The sequence below is a fragment of the Saccostrea cucullata genome, unplaced genomic scaffold (genome assembly GCF_032062105.1).
Source record: "Saccostrea cucullata isolate Sc308-1 unplaced genomic scaffold, CSIRO_AGI_Scuc_v1 ctg279, whole genome shotgun sequence".
NCBI lineage: Eukaryota > Metazoa > Mollusca > Bivalvia > Ostreida > Ostreidae > Saccostrea > Saccostrea cuccullata.
The window spans coordinates 175439-196141 of NW_026933486.1; the positions used below are offsets into that span (position 1 = coordinate 175439).

Sequence of the window (20703 nt, forward strand, 5' to 3'; positions counted from 1 at the left end):
AGCATCAAATCCCCAGGACGGACAGAGTTATCTGACAAAATTATCCATTCTTCATCAGCATGGAGCAGACATGAATGCAAATCATGAGTTGACAAGTCTTACCCCACTTCAAAAATGGTGCCAGCAATCCTTTTGGTGCACAGAAAAATGTGAACATACGGGATGTATTCCAGACTGGTGTTTCATGTTCTTAAACAAAATGCTTGAATATGGATGCGATGGGAAATCTGTGAATGATCGAGGAGAGAACCATCTGTATTATTTCGCACAGAGGCGCTACAAAGAGACAGACCATCGCTTTATGGTAGATTATGGGAGAATGTGTGAACTTCTAGTTAAGTGTTGTGATCTTAAGCAGAAAAATATCAACGACCACACCATTCTTCATGCTGCAGCAGAATTTTCAAATGTCGTGATCATAAGAGAACTTCTCAAACATGACATAGACGTAAATGTGAGGGATAAATTTGGACTAACAGCGGTTCATCTAATCACACACAATATAACAGACGATGAGAAAGGGTTGGTGACGGGAATTCTTGACTTGCTTCTTCAACATAATGGTGATATAAACGCTACCGACAATCATGGATCTACGCCAATTCACCATGCAATAAGCATGCAGAACTCTACGGCAGTCTCTTATCTTATTCAACATGGTGCTAATCTGAAGCTGAGAGATAACAATGGACTTGACGCATTAGAACTAGCAGCTATAACTGGTAAAAGTGAAATACAGAAACACTTAGGAATATTATACCAAAGGTCCCAGCCGGAAGTTGTTCCTGGGGTCACCGACTTTGATACTGGTTATTACTACCCTCGGTGTTGTCGGTGGACCGGAAGCGAAACCTCATTCAACGAACAGGCGGACATTATCAAGAATCACAAATTCTTGTCTTATCTGAAAAGCTTTTGTTTTTGTCCACATAATACAAAGTTCATTATTCAAAACTGTCTGCCGTTTTATGACAAAAAACAAAAACACTATTTCATGAAAGATTTCAATAAACTTCAAGAGGAATTGATGGATGTTATGGAAAGAGTTGTTACCGCAATGAATACCGAAAATAAATTATTTCATTGTGATTTCATTCTTGGGGGCAGTAACGCTGAAGGGACAAAAGTAGGGGCCCCTGATGAATTTGACTTTTTGTTTATTTTGAAGACCTTAAGCAAAGTTCTTGTACCCGAAGAAAATGAAGAATTCCGAGGATTTGTCAAACTGAAAGTTAAAGATGGAGACCCTATTGCGTTAAATCCATCAATTACGAATGAAAATGGATACGTCAAAAGAGAAGCATTGAGTTGCCATTTTCATAAGCTGCTAGAAAAGGTGCTTCGAAGGAAGGAAATATTTGAAAACACATGTTTTGAATCCCACAATGGAACGGTAAATGCTGAAGGTGAATGTTGGGACATAGGACAACTAAATCTGAAGTGGTATGGTCCATTTAGAAAGAGGCAAATGGTCAAAATTGATATTGTACCAGTATTGCAGATACCTAATTGGCGATCAATGTTCTTAAACAAAAATATTAGCATTATAGATTCACAAACGATGCAGTCCGTAGAATGTTTTCTTGTAATGAAAGATGTCAGACGGGAAATATCCAACCTTACTTCAGCAGATATTGAGGACAATGATTTAATTGAAACGGAGAATCAATTATTTCAAATATCATTTTCTCAGTTAGAACATGCAGTTATCTTTCAATTGCCAGAGGAAGTGAGAGATGGTTTGAAAGTCGCGAAGACAATACTTCTGCAAAGTCCAAGGATAGCCTGTGAACGGGTAGAGTTTAACGAACACGGAATCTGTGACCAGGTTTTACAAACAGCAGACGGATCGCTATTTGTGACCAATGTCCATCACTATTTGACCAGCTATAAGATCAAAACAGCTTTACTTCACGTGTTGGATGATTTGAAACATAGGATAACTCTTTCTAAAGAAGATTTGCAGCCAGCTTGCTGGAATAAAGTAGTGACGGATGCAAACACACTTGAACCAAGAGAGAGCAACCTGTGTGAAGCTTTAAAGTGGACAAAAAGAATCTACGAAAAACTTCACCATCTTGCAAAACGCAAGGGACACGTTCCGGATTATTTTTTATCTCGTCAGAAAATGACAGGAAACAGTGTTACTGCTCAAAACGAATCCAGTGTATTGGCGGAGTATTGTGAGGTCATGTTACGACTGACTGAAAAATTCAAAGTACCCGATCACATCACCTCATTTACTGATTAAATCTATCAATACGTTCGGGAAATGTAGAAATACGCCTTTGAATTGATTACCATTCCTTGTTGTGATATTTATATTGTAAAACTGAATATTTCTTATATTAAGTTCACACATTGTATAAAATGTGTGGAGGCAACGATCAGTATTAATCTCAGAAGTACATTAATCAACACAAATTTTTGAGCAGAGCATACAAGGACCTCTAAAACACTGTTAATTAAAGTCCAGGCTTCTTGATACCAATGACAGCTGGGGTTTTTTTTCAATACAAATGAAACTCATTAATTTACTTACCTTGTCATTTGTCATTTGCAAATATATTTTATCAAAGACCATTTTTATTGTACACAAGTACTCTGAAGTTGATATTAAAAAGGTGCTTGAGTTTCTGATTGACAATATTTATGCGGTCTTTGGAGACCAGTTCTTCCGACAGTCTGTTGAAATTTCCATGGGTACGGTCGCACCCTTTGATTATTATTGTCAGCAAGACATCTATCATTAAGTCAAATGCCGACTTACGTTATTTTATACCAATTGTTCAATTATTCATTATTCACATACTTAACCATCTACGATTTTTCCCGATCATATCAAGGAGCACACGTGGGTGTGACGGTCGACAGGGGATGCTTACTCCTCCATAAAACCTGATCCCACCTTTGATATTTTAGGTCCATGTTTCCTCTGCTCAAAATTTGCATTGCTTCAATGGATCTTGAGATTGAATGCTAGTAAGTATTTCCATATTTCTTTGAGTACAACAGTGAGATATTTTGAAAAACGATGGGATGAACATAGCCATTGTTACAATGTATTTGAAACATTTTGATTGTACACACATGTACTCTGAAGTTGATATTTAAAATGATGCTTGAGTTTCTGATTCACAATATTTATGTGGTTTTTGGAGACCAGGTTTTCAACAATCCATTGAAATCACCATGTGTACCTATTGCGCCCCGTTATGAGCAGATCTATTTTTGTATTCATATGAAACGGAAATAGTTCAAAATCTTATAGGTATGCAAGAGCATGCTCTACATGAGAAAAATTTCTAAAACGAGGTAAAGTATTGACAAACAAATTGATGAAACAAGGATATCATCAGTCTCGTTGAAAGTCATCATTTCGTAAGCTCTATGGTCGATACAATAACCCTCTCAGCAAATGCAATATATCATTAAGGTTTCGTCAAAGGTCAACTTGACTAAAAAATTATTTTTACAATAGCTCCAAAACTATGTGTGGTATAAAGTCAAAACGTTTATAGTTTATAAATATATCATTGATTAATAGATAGAAAGTATCGCTTGATAACAAATATTTTTAAAAAGATATTTTTTGAGAAAAATTGTATCAGAAAATGTGCATATTTAAAGAAAAATGCACCTGCTTAATTATGTCTTTTTTGTGAAAACCATTATTGCAGAAATAAAATATGTTTATCATTGAAGGGCAAGTTGGACGTGAATGGTCTCTGAAAGGCTGTTATTGAAAGCATGACATGTATAAAGACAAGACCCCTATAAAATACGCCATTTGCAATGTACTTTCAAGTCTTAACATTTGGACAAAATAAACAGGGAAACAACTTTCTAGAGGTTATCCAAGTCCAACTTGCCCTTTATTGATAAACATATTTTGTTTCTGAAATAATGGTTTTCACTAAGAGCACGGAATTAATTAGGTGTATTTTTGGAAAATATATGCATTTTTAAGAAGAATTTTTCTCAATAAATATTTTTTCCAAGTATTTTTTATCAAGTGATACTTTCTATCTATTAATCAACGATATATTTATAAACTGTAAAAGTTTTAACTTTATACCCCACATAGTTTTGGGGTTATTGTAAAAATAAATTTTTGGACATGTTGACCTTTGACGAAACCGGCCACCTTTAGTGCAGTGAGAACAAAATGTAAACATTTCTTCAAATGGCTAAAATACATTATATTTTGATCAAATTTTAAGTCGTTATGATAACGATACAATAAATATGCATAGCTGAATGCATGTTGTGCATATATAATTTAATTTTAGTTGTAACACGTCATTTGATTGGTTAAACGGTTTTATCCATTTTGTATAATATGACTTGCCTATGTCACAGTGAGTTACGTCAAAAACGTATTACTCTGCTTGACGTTAACTTTTAAAATATGCGATATTTGAAGCCTTCTTCCGAAGGACAAAATGGAAAAAATTGTCTCATTGTCTACATTGAAATCAAATTATAAGGAATGAAGCTTATTTCAACTTATGTTATACGATATAACATAACTTGGGGCAGTTTACGCTTTTTTATAAACCGCTTTGCGGTTTATAAACGTAAACTGCCCCAAGTTATGTTATATCGTATAACAAGAGTTGAAATAAGCTTCATTCCTTAAATAATCTATACTTTTACAGAAAAATGCATTTGATATGCTCCTTAGAATTGCGCAGCTACAGAATTCAGCAGAGCGTTAAAAAACCCAAAAAATATGCAAACTGTGCGTTAATGTTCTGTCTACAACCATTTGTTGAGAAAATGTCTAAATTTTGCACTTTTAGATGATAATTTCAAGTTCAAAACAAGGTACCGTTGACTTCAAAAAGAGTGTAAAGAACCATGAAAGTAGTTCATGGATAGCAGCACGTGGTCTATTTTTAGCACAGAATTTTGTTTTCCAGACCTCTTCTTAATATGGAGGGACATAACAATCTTTAAATGTAGAAGAGAATTACAGTTGCAAAATATTTCAAATAATATGAACACTTTTAAAAGAGGAAATGTATTATAGTGTAGCTTGAAGTAATTTATTTAGTATTATCTTGGACAGGCGCAATAAATGAAACAAAAATTCTTATGGGTTTTATATTTATTTGGCGCTATTGGGCACGGCTGAATTACACAAAATATTATTTCGGGCCTCCAAAGCAACGGGTAGGCCCAGCAACAACAACAACATTTCATTTCAACAACAACAACAACATTTCAGTACAACATCAACATACAACATATCAGGTGACCTTGACCCTGGGAGATGCAGAGGTCAAGGTCACATAATAAAAACTTGCAATGCAAGAATAATATTCACACATCCATGACTCTGGGAGGTGCAGAAGTCAAGGAAGCAAATAAACATAGTTTTGTTTACACTGTCACAATATTTACATGGTATTCAACTTTGACCCTGGGTGGTGCAGCGGTCCAATAATGAACAAATATTATATGATAGTTAAATTGATGTATGCCGCTCAGTTCACAAGTTCACAGACAATCTTCAAAATGACAGCCGTGCCGGATATTTAGGTAAAGATGACCTCTTGCCTTGTATTTTCCACTGAAAAGAAATAACAGAAACACCAGCAGTATCTATTCAACAATGTATATTTGGGGGATTAAGGGGAGGGAGGGATTTTAAATCTCTATACTTAGTCGTTTTCTAAAATTTGAATAACACCAACCTTGCAACTAGCGTGTAGCCGGCAAAGAGAGAGTTTGCCGCATGAGTGCTTTCTTTATATATAACTGAAGGTTTGATAACTCGTGCCAAAATAAGGAGAGGTAACTGCGCCAAAAAAATTGCGCTGCCAAGATAAAAGCATCTTATTCGCATATAGGCGAGATAGATGCCATATTATTATCGAACAGTTGTTAAATAGTGTACGTATTGATATTAAAAAAAAATCTTAAACTCTTTGATTCCAGGTAAGGAAAAATGAGCACCATCAAAGTTAAAAATTAAGAGTTTGTAAGTTTGCCACAGACAACTTATATTATCTATCAAAATTTTAATTATCACTAGTGAAACACAAAGACACATAAAATCGATATAAATGACCTTGTTTTAGTATACCTACTGTACGAGGGGTGATCAAAAAGTTCGCGAACTATCTCTATATCTACAAGACCAGAATTCAGATTAGAAACAAATTTGATGCACACATAGCCAAACACAAGTTCTATAAATAGCATATGCTGAATAAAGTTTTGCTCCTTGTTTGTGACGTCACAATGTGAAAATTACGTCATTATGCAGGTACTTGTGACGAAAAATGGTTGTGGAACTCGTTCAACAAACGACTATAATATTTATGGTATATCTAAGAAATGCCTTTGAAGTAGCGTATAAGAATTTGTTCACAGTTTATTAAGACAAATGACTTCCTATAATTTCAATCAATGATTGGATAGATCGTTTTAGTGAAGGAAGGCAGATGGTTAAATATGATACTTGTTATGTTGCCCGGTGAAAGCAAGTTTGAAAAGGGATGTGATTTGAAAAGCAATATGCTATGATAATCAAAGACCTAAAATTTACACTTTAAAAGATACTTGAATATTTCAACAATAATATAACTATCAAATACCTAAGATATCGTTTACTTTTTGATTAACCCTCGTATATTGTGTCAAATACTAGTAAACATTTACAATTTTCATTACCGCGGAGCAACATTTGAAAAGGAATAAAATCATTCAGGAGTGGGTTAGGAGATTTAATGAATATCGCAGTTTTAACATGATTAATTTCCTCCTAATTAAAACAAAATAAACTTAATTATTTACTAATTTTGGTCTCTAACAGTAGGTAATTAGTGCATTAGCATTTTGAGTAACTTTGGGCTAGTTTTGTAGAGTATTAAGCGCATTCTTGGTATTTCTTAATTTACACCAGACTAGATCCAATATGGCTCGTACATCCCCCTTAAGTCAAATGCTGACTTGTGTTATACGGTAATTATTGACCATTATGTACCTACTGTATTGTCGACGGATCGTTCCGTTATTTCCCAATCATTACAGGGAGCACACGACGGGGGTGACCGGTCGGCAGGGGAAGCTTACCTCTCCATGGCACCTAATCATACCTCTGATGTTTAGAGGTCCACGTTTACTCTGCTCCTGATTTGTATTGTTTAATGGAATTTTGAACTCGAATACTGTTCGTTGTGTCTTTCCTGATATACTTTATTTTATCAAATAAGGGGGAAGATAGTCATGTTGTATATTTTATTTGATAAAATAAAGTATATCAGGAAAGACAGTTATGATTAATGACTATGTATGTGTACCGGTATATGTGTCCTTATTAGGTATTAACATAGTGTAGAATAATGAAGTAGTATTGTAGATTTTCTTGTTTAAGTAATATTTTTTTATTATTATTTTTTCTTGTATATAGTACAGCAGTATTTCATGTATTTTCCGGGTTATATGAGATTAAGTATGAAAGATTTATATAAAATAATTTTTACACTTACGTACATAAATTAATGTCAATTCAGTTTGCCAAAAAAAAAAAATGTGTTATTCAAGACAAATAATTCAATCTGTTCAATTTACTTATCAAAACTTCATCAGTTAGAAATGTTTGGTAACAATGGCACAAAAATGTATAATGATGTAATTTGTTATTCAGAGGTTAGAGTGAATTTGCAGTTAGGTGTTAAGTTGTTTGCAATTGTCCTTTAGGGTTTCCTTTCATCTTTTTTTACCTAGTGTCAAAGTCAAGATATACTCAGGTGTCAGTAGATTTTTCTTTGTTAGGGGATTACCTGTGTTAGAGTCAATTAATTGATAATGGTCAGTGTCCGGAGATCACGGTCACGTGATCTACTTAATAGCGATTTCAATTAACAAAACTATTCGAGAACAAAGAAACTAAATTTTGATTGGCCGAAATTGACCAGGGAAGCCCGGGTCTCCGATTTAGATTGCGTACCCTTTTTTTGGTCATTCTTATCGGAGACCTGAATAAAGCAGTATATTTTACTTAGCACTTCCCTGTGTCTAATTTCAGGTAAAATGGTTTATATATTTTTTTTTCTTTTCTTTTAAAAGTAACTGCAAATTATTATTATGTTTTTTAAAGTTAGTTAAAGTATTTGATTTTGTTTTTGAGAAATTTGAGCTTTCATTCAAAATAAAATTCTGTTTTAAATAATTAATTACAAACAAAAACTAGTTATTCAGTTTTAAGGTTTATTGTTTAAACTTTTTATAAAACTAGTTCTCAGTCAATATTCATGGCTTATTGTTATTATTTTGGTTCAAACCAGCAAAGTTCGGAAATAATTTGTTCAGTTTAGGTTTTGGGTTTTACTATTTATTAAACGGGTTTTCACTTTTCACAATGTTGAACAAACAAACCATGCGGCGAGTGAATTTTATATTGTAAGTTCTTTTAAGTATTTCTTTGATTGATCAAGTAGTAGGATGTTTTTGATAAAATAATGGTTTTTATAATTCTTCTTATTTTGGGTTAAAGTTATTTATTTTGATAATGTTAGCTTAAACTTGTTTACATTTTGTCAGTTCGAATTTCCTTAGCCAATGTTTACCTTCACTACTTATTTAGTTAAATGACTTTGTTTCGATTTTTTTATACAGAGTGAGTATTTTCATATTGTTTGATCACTCTATTAGTCACCAGAGTTAAGTAAGTTAGGGCACCAACCTTTGTAATGCGTTATGCAGATAGAAATATAATTTTTATTGTACCTGGTGACTATATATATTGTGCATTCTTATCGGAGACCTGAATAAAGCAGTATATTTTACTTAGCACTTCCCTGTGTCTAATTTCAGAGTAATTGTCCCAAACCTATTTGGACTGGACATTACGTCATTAAGGGTCCTCTACACTGCCAGCGAGCCAAGTTCCCCAACTATTCAAATCGTACAAAAACACGACACGATAACTATAGTCATGTTGTATATTTTATTTGATAAAATAAAGTATATCAGGAAAGACAGTTGTCTCCTTATATTTCATATTTACGTCTTTGATATATCTTAATGTTGAATTAAAGACCACAGAGAGATATTTCTTTTAATGTGAAAGTGTATTGATAAATTCTGTTTCATATGACTGCAGATATAGGTCTGCTATTAATAGGGCAAAATTGGGCTTAAAGGCTGTCATTTGCAATTTGTATATAACTTCTAAGTGGACGGACTCAGTATGTTCAATAAGAGGGAACCACACCAGGTACAACTGTAGCGCAATCCTTTAACCACTCCTATTTTTTCTATTTATTTCTGATTTGTTGGAGTATGTGTCCAAGCATTCAACTGTCGGACAGTTTGCGGATGACTGAGCTAGCTCTGTATAGAGACTTCAAAATGAGGATAATGTCATATAGCACAAGAAAGACATAGACGAGCATCAAAGATGAGGAAAAATGTGGATGATGGAATTCCATCTTGGAAAAGGTCAGATCTTCGAAAATCACATGTACCAAGAAAGGGTAGGTGGTCTATGAACCATAAGTGATCCATGGTCAATGTTATCAAGGTGTGATGTGGAACAACCACATTTACACCAATGCAAAGACTGTCAATTCCACCGTCGCCATTTTGAGACGTAACTTGCATTGCAGACATTGCAATTTACGTCAGACTGAGTGTCCATCAGAAACAAAGGGCGTTATGCTATCTGAGCTTAGTCAGGTCCCTCCCCTCTTGAATATGGAGTCTGGGCTCCCTACACCTGGGACGGTATTGGCAAACTAAAAATGGCCTTCAACTAAATATTTAGATATATCGACGACGTATTGTCAATCAACAATGGTAATTTCCGTTTCTTATGTCGATACTATATATATTCTGATGAGCTTGAGATAAAAGATACCACAGAGTCTGACACATCTGTTTCATATTTGGATATTTTATTTGAAAACGACGTTAATGATAATTTAACAACCAAGTTCTATGATAAACGTAATTACTTTAACTTTTCTATCGTCAACTTCCCTTACTTATGCAGCAATATACCTTCATCACCTGCATACAGAGTTTATATATCTCAGTTGATTCGATACACAAGAGCATGCTCTACGTACGAACAATTTCTAAAACGAGGTAAATTATTGACAAACAAGTTGATGAAAAAAGAATTTCAGCAGTGTCGTTTAAAGTCACCATTTCTTAAGTTCTGTGGTCGGTACAATGACCTTGTCAGCAAATACAATTGATCACTGAGTCAAATTTTTATACTTATTGATATTCCATTATTTATACACTGAATTGACGATGGATTTTTCCGTTATTTCCCAATCATGACATGGAGCACACAGCGATGTGTCGGCAAGGGATGTTCACTCCTCCATGGCACCTGATCCCACCCCTGATGTTTTGGAGGCTGGCGTGTTTGATCTGCTCCTATTTTTTTGTATTGTTTTATCGACTTTGAATCTTGAATACTGTTCGAAACCTTAACAGTTTAAGGACATACGCCTCGTATTTTTAACTTTTTTTTGTCTTTTTCCACAGAGTTGAAGAGTTCCAATACTTGTAAGAATTGTGTGCTGTTTTTAATGCCTGTATATATGGTGTTGTACACTTTTAAAGCAATTAAGGATAAAAGAAACATCTAGAATATACGTTTAGTATTTTTTTTATTTATATTTTCTTGTTCAAATCATCCAAGTCGGAATTTTCATCAAAGTTCTGATATCTCTCAAAAAACCCTGATGCATGCTGATTTTTTTTTTTTTTTTTTTTTTTGTGTGTGTCTATGAACATCACATTCTGATGACACTATAATCTTAAATTAAGAATATCATGAAAAATGACCGGTAGGTAAGCACCTTGCGTACATGACATGTATATGTCCTTAATTCAATTGGAAGATCTAAGAATTAAGCCTAATCAAATATCAATAAACCGGTGAATTCCGCTTAACAGATTCTTAAACTTTTTCAAGGTTTAAACTTTTTTGTAAATAAAAGAATTTTAATTGTCTGTACATCTTCATTTTTATTGCTGTTTAGTGTTTATACAGTGTAAATGCATAGTAGGAGCAAAGTATCTAATAGAACAGTGCATTCGGATATCGCTAAGTTTCGTTTATCATTTTGGAACTTATAATTTCTATTGAACTTCCGGAGACTGTGAGAGTGAAGTAAACACGGGCACTGGAAGTTAATGTAAATATATAGTATATGTATGTATATAAAAAAGAAGGGTAGGACACTCTTTTTGAGGCAAATTCGGGTTTGACGTATTGTGGGCCTTTCTCAGAAGACTTGACGCGATTAATCGTTCACATATAACTTACTATCAATATATATACCGTTTCGTTCCGCTCCAATGCCGTCCCTTCGAGGAAAAAGATGTTTTTATAACTCCAAGTGCCTAAGAATTTCGCTAGACTGTCTTATTTCCGGTTTATCCAAACTGAATAAAAAGCTAAGTTCTGATTGGTCAATAACAAAATAAAATTTAGACAGCTGGATAGACGTGAAGCGAGAACAATTTGTTTTTCATGGTATGTTCAACGTTTGTTAAACAGTTAGTTGCAGTTTATATATTTTAGCCTTTTCAAAATAAATTTCTACGAGTAATAATGAATATTAAGAAAAAGTTACGTTGTGTATGTGTATGACATTGACCAATCAGAACTTGTTTTTTTATTCAGTTTGGATAAACCGGAAGTAAGACAGTCTAGCGAAATTCTTAGGCACTTGGAGGTATAAAAACATCTTTTTCTTCGAAGGGACGGCATTGGAGCGGAACGAAACGGTACATATATTGATAGTAAGTTATATGTGAACGATTAATCGCGTCAAATCCTCTGAGAAAGGCTCACAATACGTCAAACCCGAATTTGCCTCAAAAAGAGTGTCCTACCCTTCTTTTTTATATACATACATATACTATATATTTACATTAACTTCCAGTGCCCGTGGAAGTAAAAAGAAAAGTTTCGCCGGCAATTCTAGGTATGGACTCTTTTTATTTTCAAATTAAGAATCAGTTTTATATGCAAATACAAATAGTGCAAAATATTTTATTCTGTAAATGTTAAAACGTTGAAGATTGTTTAACTCGAATTTCCTCAGTACTCTGACCTAGTGATAGTTACGTCCCTGCTTCTAGATGTAAAACATCAAACAAAAATCAAAATTTAACAGAATTTGTTATTAGTGTAATTTTTATAATTACATCGAAGGGTGATGGCTGACACGCGATGATGAACATTTCCTGAAAATCCTCCCTACAAGAGATACTGACTAACAGGTCTGATCTTCCCTTTCCTGTCTATCATAATACACTGTGTACATTAAGTCGGCTGCATTTCACATGTTTGGAGCCATTTACATCCCTTAGTATAATGACTGATTCTCGTAAGTTTTATATAGTGTTGTCAAATCGGTTGAAACTCAGAATCCATTGGCGGATCCAGAGGGGGGGTTCCGGGGGTTGGAACCCCCCCTTTATTTTTTGCCAAGTGGAGAAATAGAGAGAAAGAAGGGGGATAAAACGTTTCCCGAGAACAAGTATTTGTACGTCTAACTTAAATATGCATGGAATAGATAGATTCTCACACATTTAGGTTTTTCCATTCACCTTCACCATTACTTTTTATGAGTGAATGGTAGAAAATATTCTACTTATTTTTATATATCTTATATATGAAATGTAACATGCGAGGTTAAATTTAAAATTAGATTCCCGCGATCTTAATTTGGCTGTGTTGGCTACAAGAAGGTGCCATTTTTTTAAACTAAATCTTATGAAGGAACTAAAATTTAATTCAATGTTTTATACCCAACCCAAAAAAAGGATTTTCAAATTCTTTAAGAAAATTCATTCTACTCTTCGGAAATGCTGCAAATCCATTCAGTTATAAGGCTTCAGTAGTTTTTTAAATGTGTTGATTTTTTTTATACGGACTGGGGGTACCTTTTCAAAGAAAAAAAGGACGTAGAACAAAGACATAATTATTTTCCACAATCTTATATTTTTCCATACATGTGTGTGTGAATCTTTGTCTGAGAGTGTGTAAGGGGGGGGGGGGGTTTAGAGGGACACAACCCTGGAACCCTCCCTTTCAAAAATTGCTGGATCCGCCCCTGGAATCGATTAATCGGTAACATCGGTTGACCCTAACTGAGTGATCATCGGCCAATAATCGAATCGGTAACCCTTTGTATAAAATAGGCATTAGATTTTATAAAAATTAGAATTTTATTGTTAAATAATCTAAGTAAAGGTGCATTGTACAGATCGAAATTCTAAAAACAGTATATATGCAGTTTGATTAACTATTTCAGTAATACAGATTTTTGCATGATTAGGAATTACTTGGCCTGGGGCCTGGGAAAAGTAAGCATTGACAGATCAGGTTTTAATTTACATGATCATCTAAAATGTATATGGAATTAATTTTTTAAACTGTTATAAGACATTTAATATTGCAAATTCCTTGTGATTCCGTATGAAATGACAGGTGAATTCCCCCAAATACTGAAAATTAATACATGTATATTTTATTTAAACAAGTAGTTTAGTTTCTTCAGTTTAGAAATACAAATTTCATTATCTTTTGATTTATTTTAAACAGATTTTAAGTACAGTGTATTCTAAAATAGTAAAGGACAACTCTTGAAAGATATATATTTTGATAACAAGAGCCTGTTCTTGAAATAAAAGTGAGAAAACTGTAAAAAAGATATGTGCTGAAATAAACCATTAATCGATTGTTAAAATCTCCAATCGATTGTTTAAAATCGACAGCCTTTCCGACCGATCATCGATTATAAATCGATCATCGTGACAACATCATTACATGCCACAAACATTAAGCTAATTAAATTATTTAGGGATGGACTGTATCCTGTGTGAGTTTAGTACATGTACCTTAATTATGAGTAAATAAATGCTGTAACATTGTCACAAGGCTGCAAGGTTATTCATAAGAAGACACAAGGGACGTGAGAAGGGGCCACACCATTCGCCATATCGCTATAAAAGTCATGTAATGCAATAATGGTGCCTTGCGCCATGCGGTGCATGCTGTAAAATGCAGGCACATAGGGTATTTTGTAGTTTGTGTGTGCATCACACTCTGTGCTAATGATATTTTTCATTGAAGTTAGATGGAATCTGTGATGTATCATACAAGTATAATAAAATTAGAGTCACCATATAAAATATTGACATCCACTGGCAAAGAAACAGACTTTTCCTCCCATTCCATGTGACAGTTTGTAAGTGTCAAGTTAATTTTTACAGCTGACTACAGCTTTATGAAAGTCACACACAAATAAAACATTATTTTACAATAAGATATCTTTTTTAATGAACTCTCCTCATCTTTTCCTGCCCCCTGTCGATGTAAAAATGTAAAAAATGAAACTTCTTTTTTTTTTTGGGAAAAAATATTGATGATTTTGGTAAGTCACATAATTTATACATATTAAAAAACATTCAATCCCTCTAGTTTTTGTCTCATGATTTGTCTTTTTTTTTTTAGATTATATTGTCCGCAGTGCCAATTGTTCCTAACGTTAATTTAACATGAAAATAACGTTAATTTAACGTTAAATATTTAACGTTAAATTAACGTCAATCGAGCTTATACATGAATTTAACGTTAAAAAATTAACGTTAAATTAACATTATTTTCATGTTAAATTAACGTTAAGCGTTAAATTAACGTTAATTAGTTCACACTAATTTAATGTTAAAATGCATAAAAATTGTGTGCATATTTTTGGAATTTTCCTTCCTATTCTTCCAGAAAAATACGTGTTCTTGCATCATAGCAGAAGCTTAACTGATACTACATGTAATCATTATTATTTCTCTAAAGGTACACCAGAAGCTCATCAATTTTGCACTTTTCCTTGTAGCACTGCAGAAAGCTAGGCTTGCATGTTGACTTCATCCCTGATGTCACTTTCTTTTCAATTTGAATATATCCAAAAGGATAAAGGGACCCATCAGCTCTTTCAACAAAATCTCTAAAATTCTGAACATTGCCTCCGATTTCAAATTTTCTGAAGAAAAGAGAAAAACACCAATTCATCCATTAATACTTTTAATCAGGCATATTCAATACAATGCTACAAATCTTCTTTCTTTTTCCAATCTGAAAAAGAAGAGAGGCAAACACATATATTATAATAATTATATGAAAATAAAATACTTCAGCAATACATTAACATCTCAAATTTGTCTAAAATATAATGAATGAAACAAGAGGTCCATTGGCCACATCCCTCACCTGAGCACATGGGCTAGCTAAAAACACAGATCAGTTAAGTATTGAGAAGCTTACTTTATACTTAATGGGGGAGGAGGATTTGAATTTTCCATTACTTGAAAATGTCACTATTACAATAAGCATACATGTATTATTTTGCCATACTTGAAAAGAAGATTTTTAAAGATTTTTCCAACACATTTACCTGATCTCCCATTGTGACCCCTCGCTAACCCCCAATCCCCGGGGCATTATTTGAATAAATTTAAATTTTTACTACTTGCAGATCATGTCAATTTGACAAAACAATTTTTTTCTGTTCTGGAGAAGATTCTTTTACCTATGTATTCTTATGCAAGTCTGTGATCCCTCATTGTGGCCACACCTTAACCCCGGGGGTCATGATTTGAACAAATTGAATCTACATTTAGTAACTATGGATGCTTCCACATCACGTCATGAGATTAATCATTCCTGTCCTAATGGTTCTGAAGAAGATCTTTAAAAGGTTTTTCCTATGCATTCCTATATAAAATTTTGGTCGGCCATTGTGGCCCCATCCTACCCCCGGGGGTCAGGATTTGATCAAACTTGAATCTACACTACCTGAGGATGATTCCACATAAGTTCGTCGAAGATTTTAAAAAGGTTTTTCCTATGCATTCCTATGTAAAACTTGGAAACAAATTTGAATCTACACTACAGGGGTCAAGAGGTCATAGATGTGCATATCGATAAATGTTCAACAGAATTTCACAGTGACATCATAAAGGGTTGACACGCATTCAGTGTCTTGTATTCATGCCATTGGTTTTGAAAAATAATGCATTTCGCATGTTAAAAGCCACAAACAGCGTGATCAGGCAAATATAAAGTATGAATAAGTCACAAATGAAAATATAAGTAATATGGTATCATTTTACATCATCCCACGGGCTATAAATACGGGTTGTACGAAGCAATTAAATTCATTATAAAGCCCTTCAGGCTTTATGGAATTTAATCTTGTAAGTCATGACCAACCAATATTTATGTCCGGAGAGAGCTTTAAAAATACCTCAAATATAAGTAAGACTGAAAGTCCATTGTGCCCCCCCCCCCCCCCTTGGCTTGAAGAGGCTTGAAAGTACACTAACTGAGGATACTTCCATTTAAGTTCCATCTTTCCTGGCCCAGTGGTTCTTGAGAAGAAGTTGAAAATGTGAACATGTGAAAAGTTAACAAATGGACAGACAGACGCCGATCAAAATTTGATCTGAAAAGTTCACTTGAGCTTTCAGCTCAGGTGAACTAAAAAGCTACTAGTATTTAAAAACTATATACTTCCATATACATTACTATACAGAGAGACTGGCAAACAGACATTGTGTTTCCAGTATATTTTCAAAAAAATTTAGGGGTGACATATTAAATGGGTTTAAATATTTGATATGTGTTCAGAATAAATGCACTTTACCTGGTATTTTGAAGATTGCTTAAGGTGATGAAATATATTCACTTTCTTGTGATTAGCATGTTCATGTCAGCAAGACTTTATACTGAGTTAACCTACAATTAAAAAAAAAAATAATTAAAAATTTATTTGAAATGTAATATCTTCAACATATATGATCATAGATAGAAACCAAATTTTATGTGCAGCGTCTGATTCAAAGCAAACTTTTAGTACAGTGAAAGCAACTTGGCTTTAAATTTGTCTCTTTAGCATAAACTCTAGATCAATTTATAAAATTTTTCTAAATGAAAATTATGGATACACTATGTATTATTAGTTACATAGTCTTTTAGTGACAGGGTATGGGATGATACCTGGTTAGTAAATTTCATACCTGGCGAGGCGGAGCCGAGTGCAGGTATAAAAGCCACAAACAGGTGATCATCCCATACCCAAATATAAAGACTGTGTAAGTCACAAATGACCCCACCGATGTAACATTTACGTTTTATCTGTAGTTTATAAATGGTTTTCTCTGCTAAATCCTTCATCACGCTTATACTGTGCCTATTATGACGTCACGTTTATGTTTGTGACGTAATACATCGACCGGGTATAGATTACAACTGACCGGGTATGGATTTACAACTGACCGGGTATAAGTAATCCACCGCCTTCACGTGACAGACTTCAACCAATCATAAGCCAGGATTTCACGGAAAAATCGACAGAGGTGGGGTAAATAATATTTTATAAATAACCTTTATTCCTCCATGGTTATCCTGAAAAACATCAATTCAAGGAGGCACCAAGGAATGGTATATAGAGGCTGTAGTCTGCTCTTTTCTCCATGTCTTGCATACAAGTATCTTTTCTGTATTATGCATGCAGTAAAAGAAAAAATCTTGATTTAAAAATGCTTATAAAATGTTTCTGAACAAAATATTGACAAGTGTCAAGTTGTGACATGTAATTAACTGGTATTTTAAAAAAAATCAGTTGGGGTGTGTGAATGTAAAGAACGAGTGCACTTATGGGCCCCGGTAAAATGTGAAAAAATAAACATTCAAATTAAGCAAAAATTTTCATCCCAAATCATTAATTGATATCTAAACTGTAAGATTCAACAAATTTTACCGCTGAAATTCACGTATATACAAAGAACAAAACCATAGAATGCGGCAGGGGTCAACCGACATTTGTGATTTTCTATAGTAAATCGAGAACGGTCATTCATTTCAAAGCTTTTGTTTACTATGAGCCTAACTTTGTACAAACTTGTGCGAATGACAAAAAACGCATAATACATTTACAAAACTTGTGTGAAAGTAGGAAATTTGTACACGATTAGGCTGGTAGTTAAAATATTAAAAATGTACAAAAAGTACAATGTTTTTCCTATAGCAAGTGAGAGGTATTTACCTGTATGACCCATGTTGAACCCACTTGTGGAATAAATTATTTAAAATACTGAAAGTCACGTGAGTTCTACCCAGGTAAACATTCCTCAAAGGTGCTCACTGTAAAACATAGACAGGTTTTTTATCATTTAGTCAAATTCGCGCCGCTTAGATAATATTTCTATGTATCTATATTTAAGATTACGGTAGGGTAAAGAGAGTTAACGCCACTCATAAAAGTGTCAGACATTTTAACATTTATGCAAGACAATGAAACAGGTATTGAAAGCCACCTAAACACTCCTCTTAGATTTTAAATTCATTTTATTGTATATATTTTTTCAAATGCAAGAGTACAGATTTCTTAGTTTGATTATTATGGCTACAGGCAACTACACAACTTCTTTCAATTTTTTTAAAACAGATATAGCACAAAAAAGTTACATTCCACAAACGCGCCCGACTATGATCCACCATCAGATTGTTCAAGATCGATTCGCCTTGATTTACATAAACGAAACTAAAAGAAGGTTCGGTACGACTTTTCCGGATTTTTAAGGTGTCCATATAGGCATTTAAAAATAGCCAATTGTTTCAAATCCATGCTGATTTGGGTGATGATTATCGTGCTTTTTAATTAGAAATATACACTAGTATATAACTATTTCCAAAAGAGAACGATTTGGTTATATATTCTAAAGTAAAATGGTACATAAAAAGGGCCCATTAAGCATTGCTTAAGTGCACTTGTCCTTTCACTGTCATTACATTTACTCTGGGAATTGTTTACATTTTCTTCCACTTTCAATACCTGTTTTGAGTTCCACTGGCATTATAATTTAGGCAGCTGGATTCTTCCGAGTCTCGACGACAAAGTCCGATTTGATCCATTTCAGAAGTGCGAGTCAGATGTGATACCGAGTTCCAGCTGTTTAAAATACAATAAAAATAAATATCAAATCGGGTTTTTTTCTCGATAATGATGAAACCAATTAAGATGAACTGTTAGAATCAGGGAAAACATCGCTCACATTGCGTGTATAACTTCAACTTCGAGATGGTTATTGTTAACTTGTACACAATTTCTACTTTCACTTTCGAATTTTCTCCGTATCGTACGTAGGGCGGCAGTACAGCTGTACCGGTAGGCTTCAGTGTTCAAAGTGAAACAAATCTAACCAACTGAACAATAAATAGACCTAATAAAAATATCAATGCTGATATACAAATATCCAACATAGCAGAGATCTGGCACGTCGTTCACAGCCTACGACACAATACCGTAGTGAAAAAAGCCTATATCGGATACTACAACGTATCTCTATACAGATAGCCTGCAAGGACTGTTGAGTAATTATGCGTTATGTTGCTGTACATAAAGTTCAAACATTTAGGGACCTCTGAAATTATGAAACTCTCAAAAACGTAATATTACAAAGACTACAAAATACTTGCTTTTAACAGAGACTTGATAAATCCTTTTTCCTCGATCCTCTGTGTTTTCAATTTCTGTTACAGCTGATGACGTCAAGCATGACGTACAGTTTCGTCCGATAAAAACAAAACCGATCCTGAAAAAAGCTACGGACCATTTTTAGCCGGAAAAAAAATCCAAATCCAAGTTGACATTTTGAAAGATAGACATAGAGCTTCAGGGTTATAATTTAAGTCTAGATAAATTACTTTTTTAAGAATGTATGAAAAAAAAAGTGGACGAGGTGAAGAGGGTGCTAACAGCTAGTTAGAGCACCCCCCCCCTTTCCCAAATCCACACGTGTAACACACCCTTACACAAACACAAAGGCACTTGTGTCGGAAATAAATTGTATCGGAAATACTTTTTGAACCTATGGTATAATACTAACACAACTGTTATCTTTATATATTGGGGTTAAAAATTTATTTCCGACACAAGTGCCAATACCGCCCCCACCCTCCACCGCCAACCCCCAACCCCGGCTTTTGAGTATCCACATATGGACATCTTAATAATTAATTAAATGTCACTAAAATGATTAGAAAGTATTGTTTAAAGTAAGGTCTAAAATTTGAATAATAACATTAATCTCGGGTTATTCTAATTAACATGAAATTAACATTAAAGAATTAACGTTAAATTCACATTAACATGAAATTAACATGAAATTAACATTAACTAATTAACGTTAATCTAATGTTAATATTTTGGTTCTAGTTTTTTAAGACAGAACCCAAGCTCAATTAACATGAAATTAATGTTAAGTTAAATTAACGTTAAAAATTAACATGAAATTAATGTTAAGTTAAATTAACGTTAAAAATTAACGTTAATTCAATGTTAACTTTTTTAATGTTAACTTAACACGAAAGTAACATTAAACTAACATCAAGCTAACGTTAATTTAATGTTAATTGAGATTAACACTAAATTAACGTTAGGCACAATTGGCTGTGATATATGCATTATGAAAGCCTTAATAAGGCTGCATTATATGGAGAATAATACATACCCTTTTCCATATCACATCCTGTATCAGCCCGAGACACCAATATCAGCCAGAGGGCCTTCGGCCCTCTGGCTGATATTGGTCGAGGGCTGATACAGGATGTGATGTGGAAAAGGGTATGTTTTATTATATTTATTACATACTTAG

The 20703-nt window shown here is 33.8% G+C and overlaps 1 protein-coding gene and 1 long non-coding RNA gene across 4 annotated transcripts in view; one reads left to right on the forward strand and one right to left on the reverse strand.

Moving 5' to 3' along the window:
• Positions 1-20703, forward strand: part of LOC134238456 (peptide methionine sulfoxide reductase MsrB-like) — a 110161-nt gene that overhangs the window by 74630 nt on the left and 14828 nt on the right. The window contains exons 1-2 of one of the 3 annotated variants that reach the window (XM_062720582.1): positions 11127-11141; positions 11925-11966. The gene's annotated coding sequence lies outside the window, so the exon portion shown is untranslated. Of the gene's footprint in view, positions 1-11126; positions 11142-11924; positions 11967-20703 lie in introns of those variants that run through there. The other 2 variants (XM_062720583.1, XM_062720587.1) reach the window with 2 other exon arrangements.
• Positions 15054-19357, reverse strand: LOC134238473 (uncharacterized). Its single transcript, XR_009986026.1, has 4 exons — positions 18882-19357; positions 17432-17544; positions 16692-16783; positions 15054-15121 (listed from the first exon to the last, which is right to left on the reverse strand). It is a non-coding gene; the product is annotated as an uncharacterized LOC134238473 (long non-coding RNA).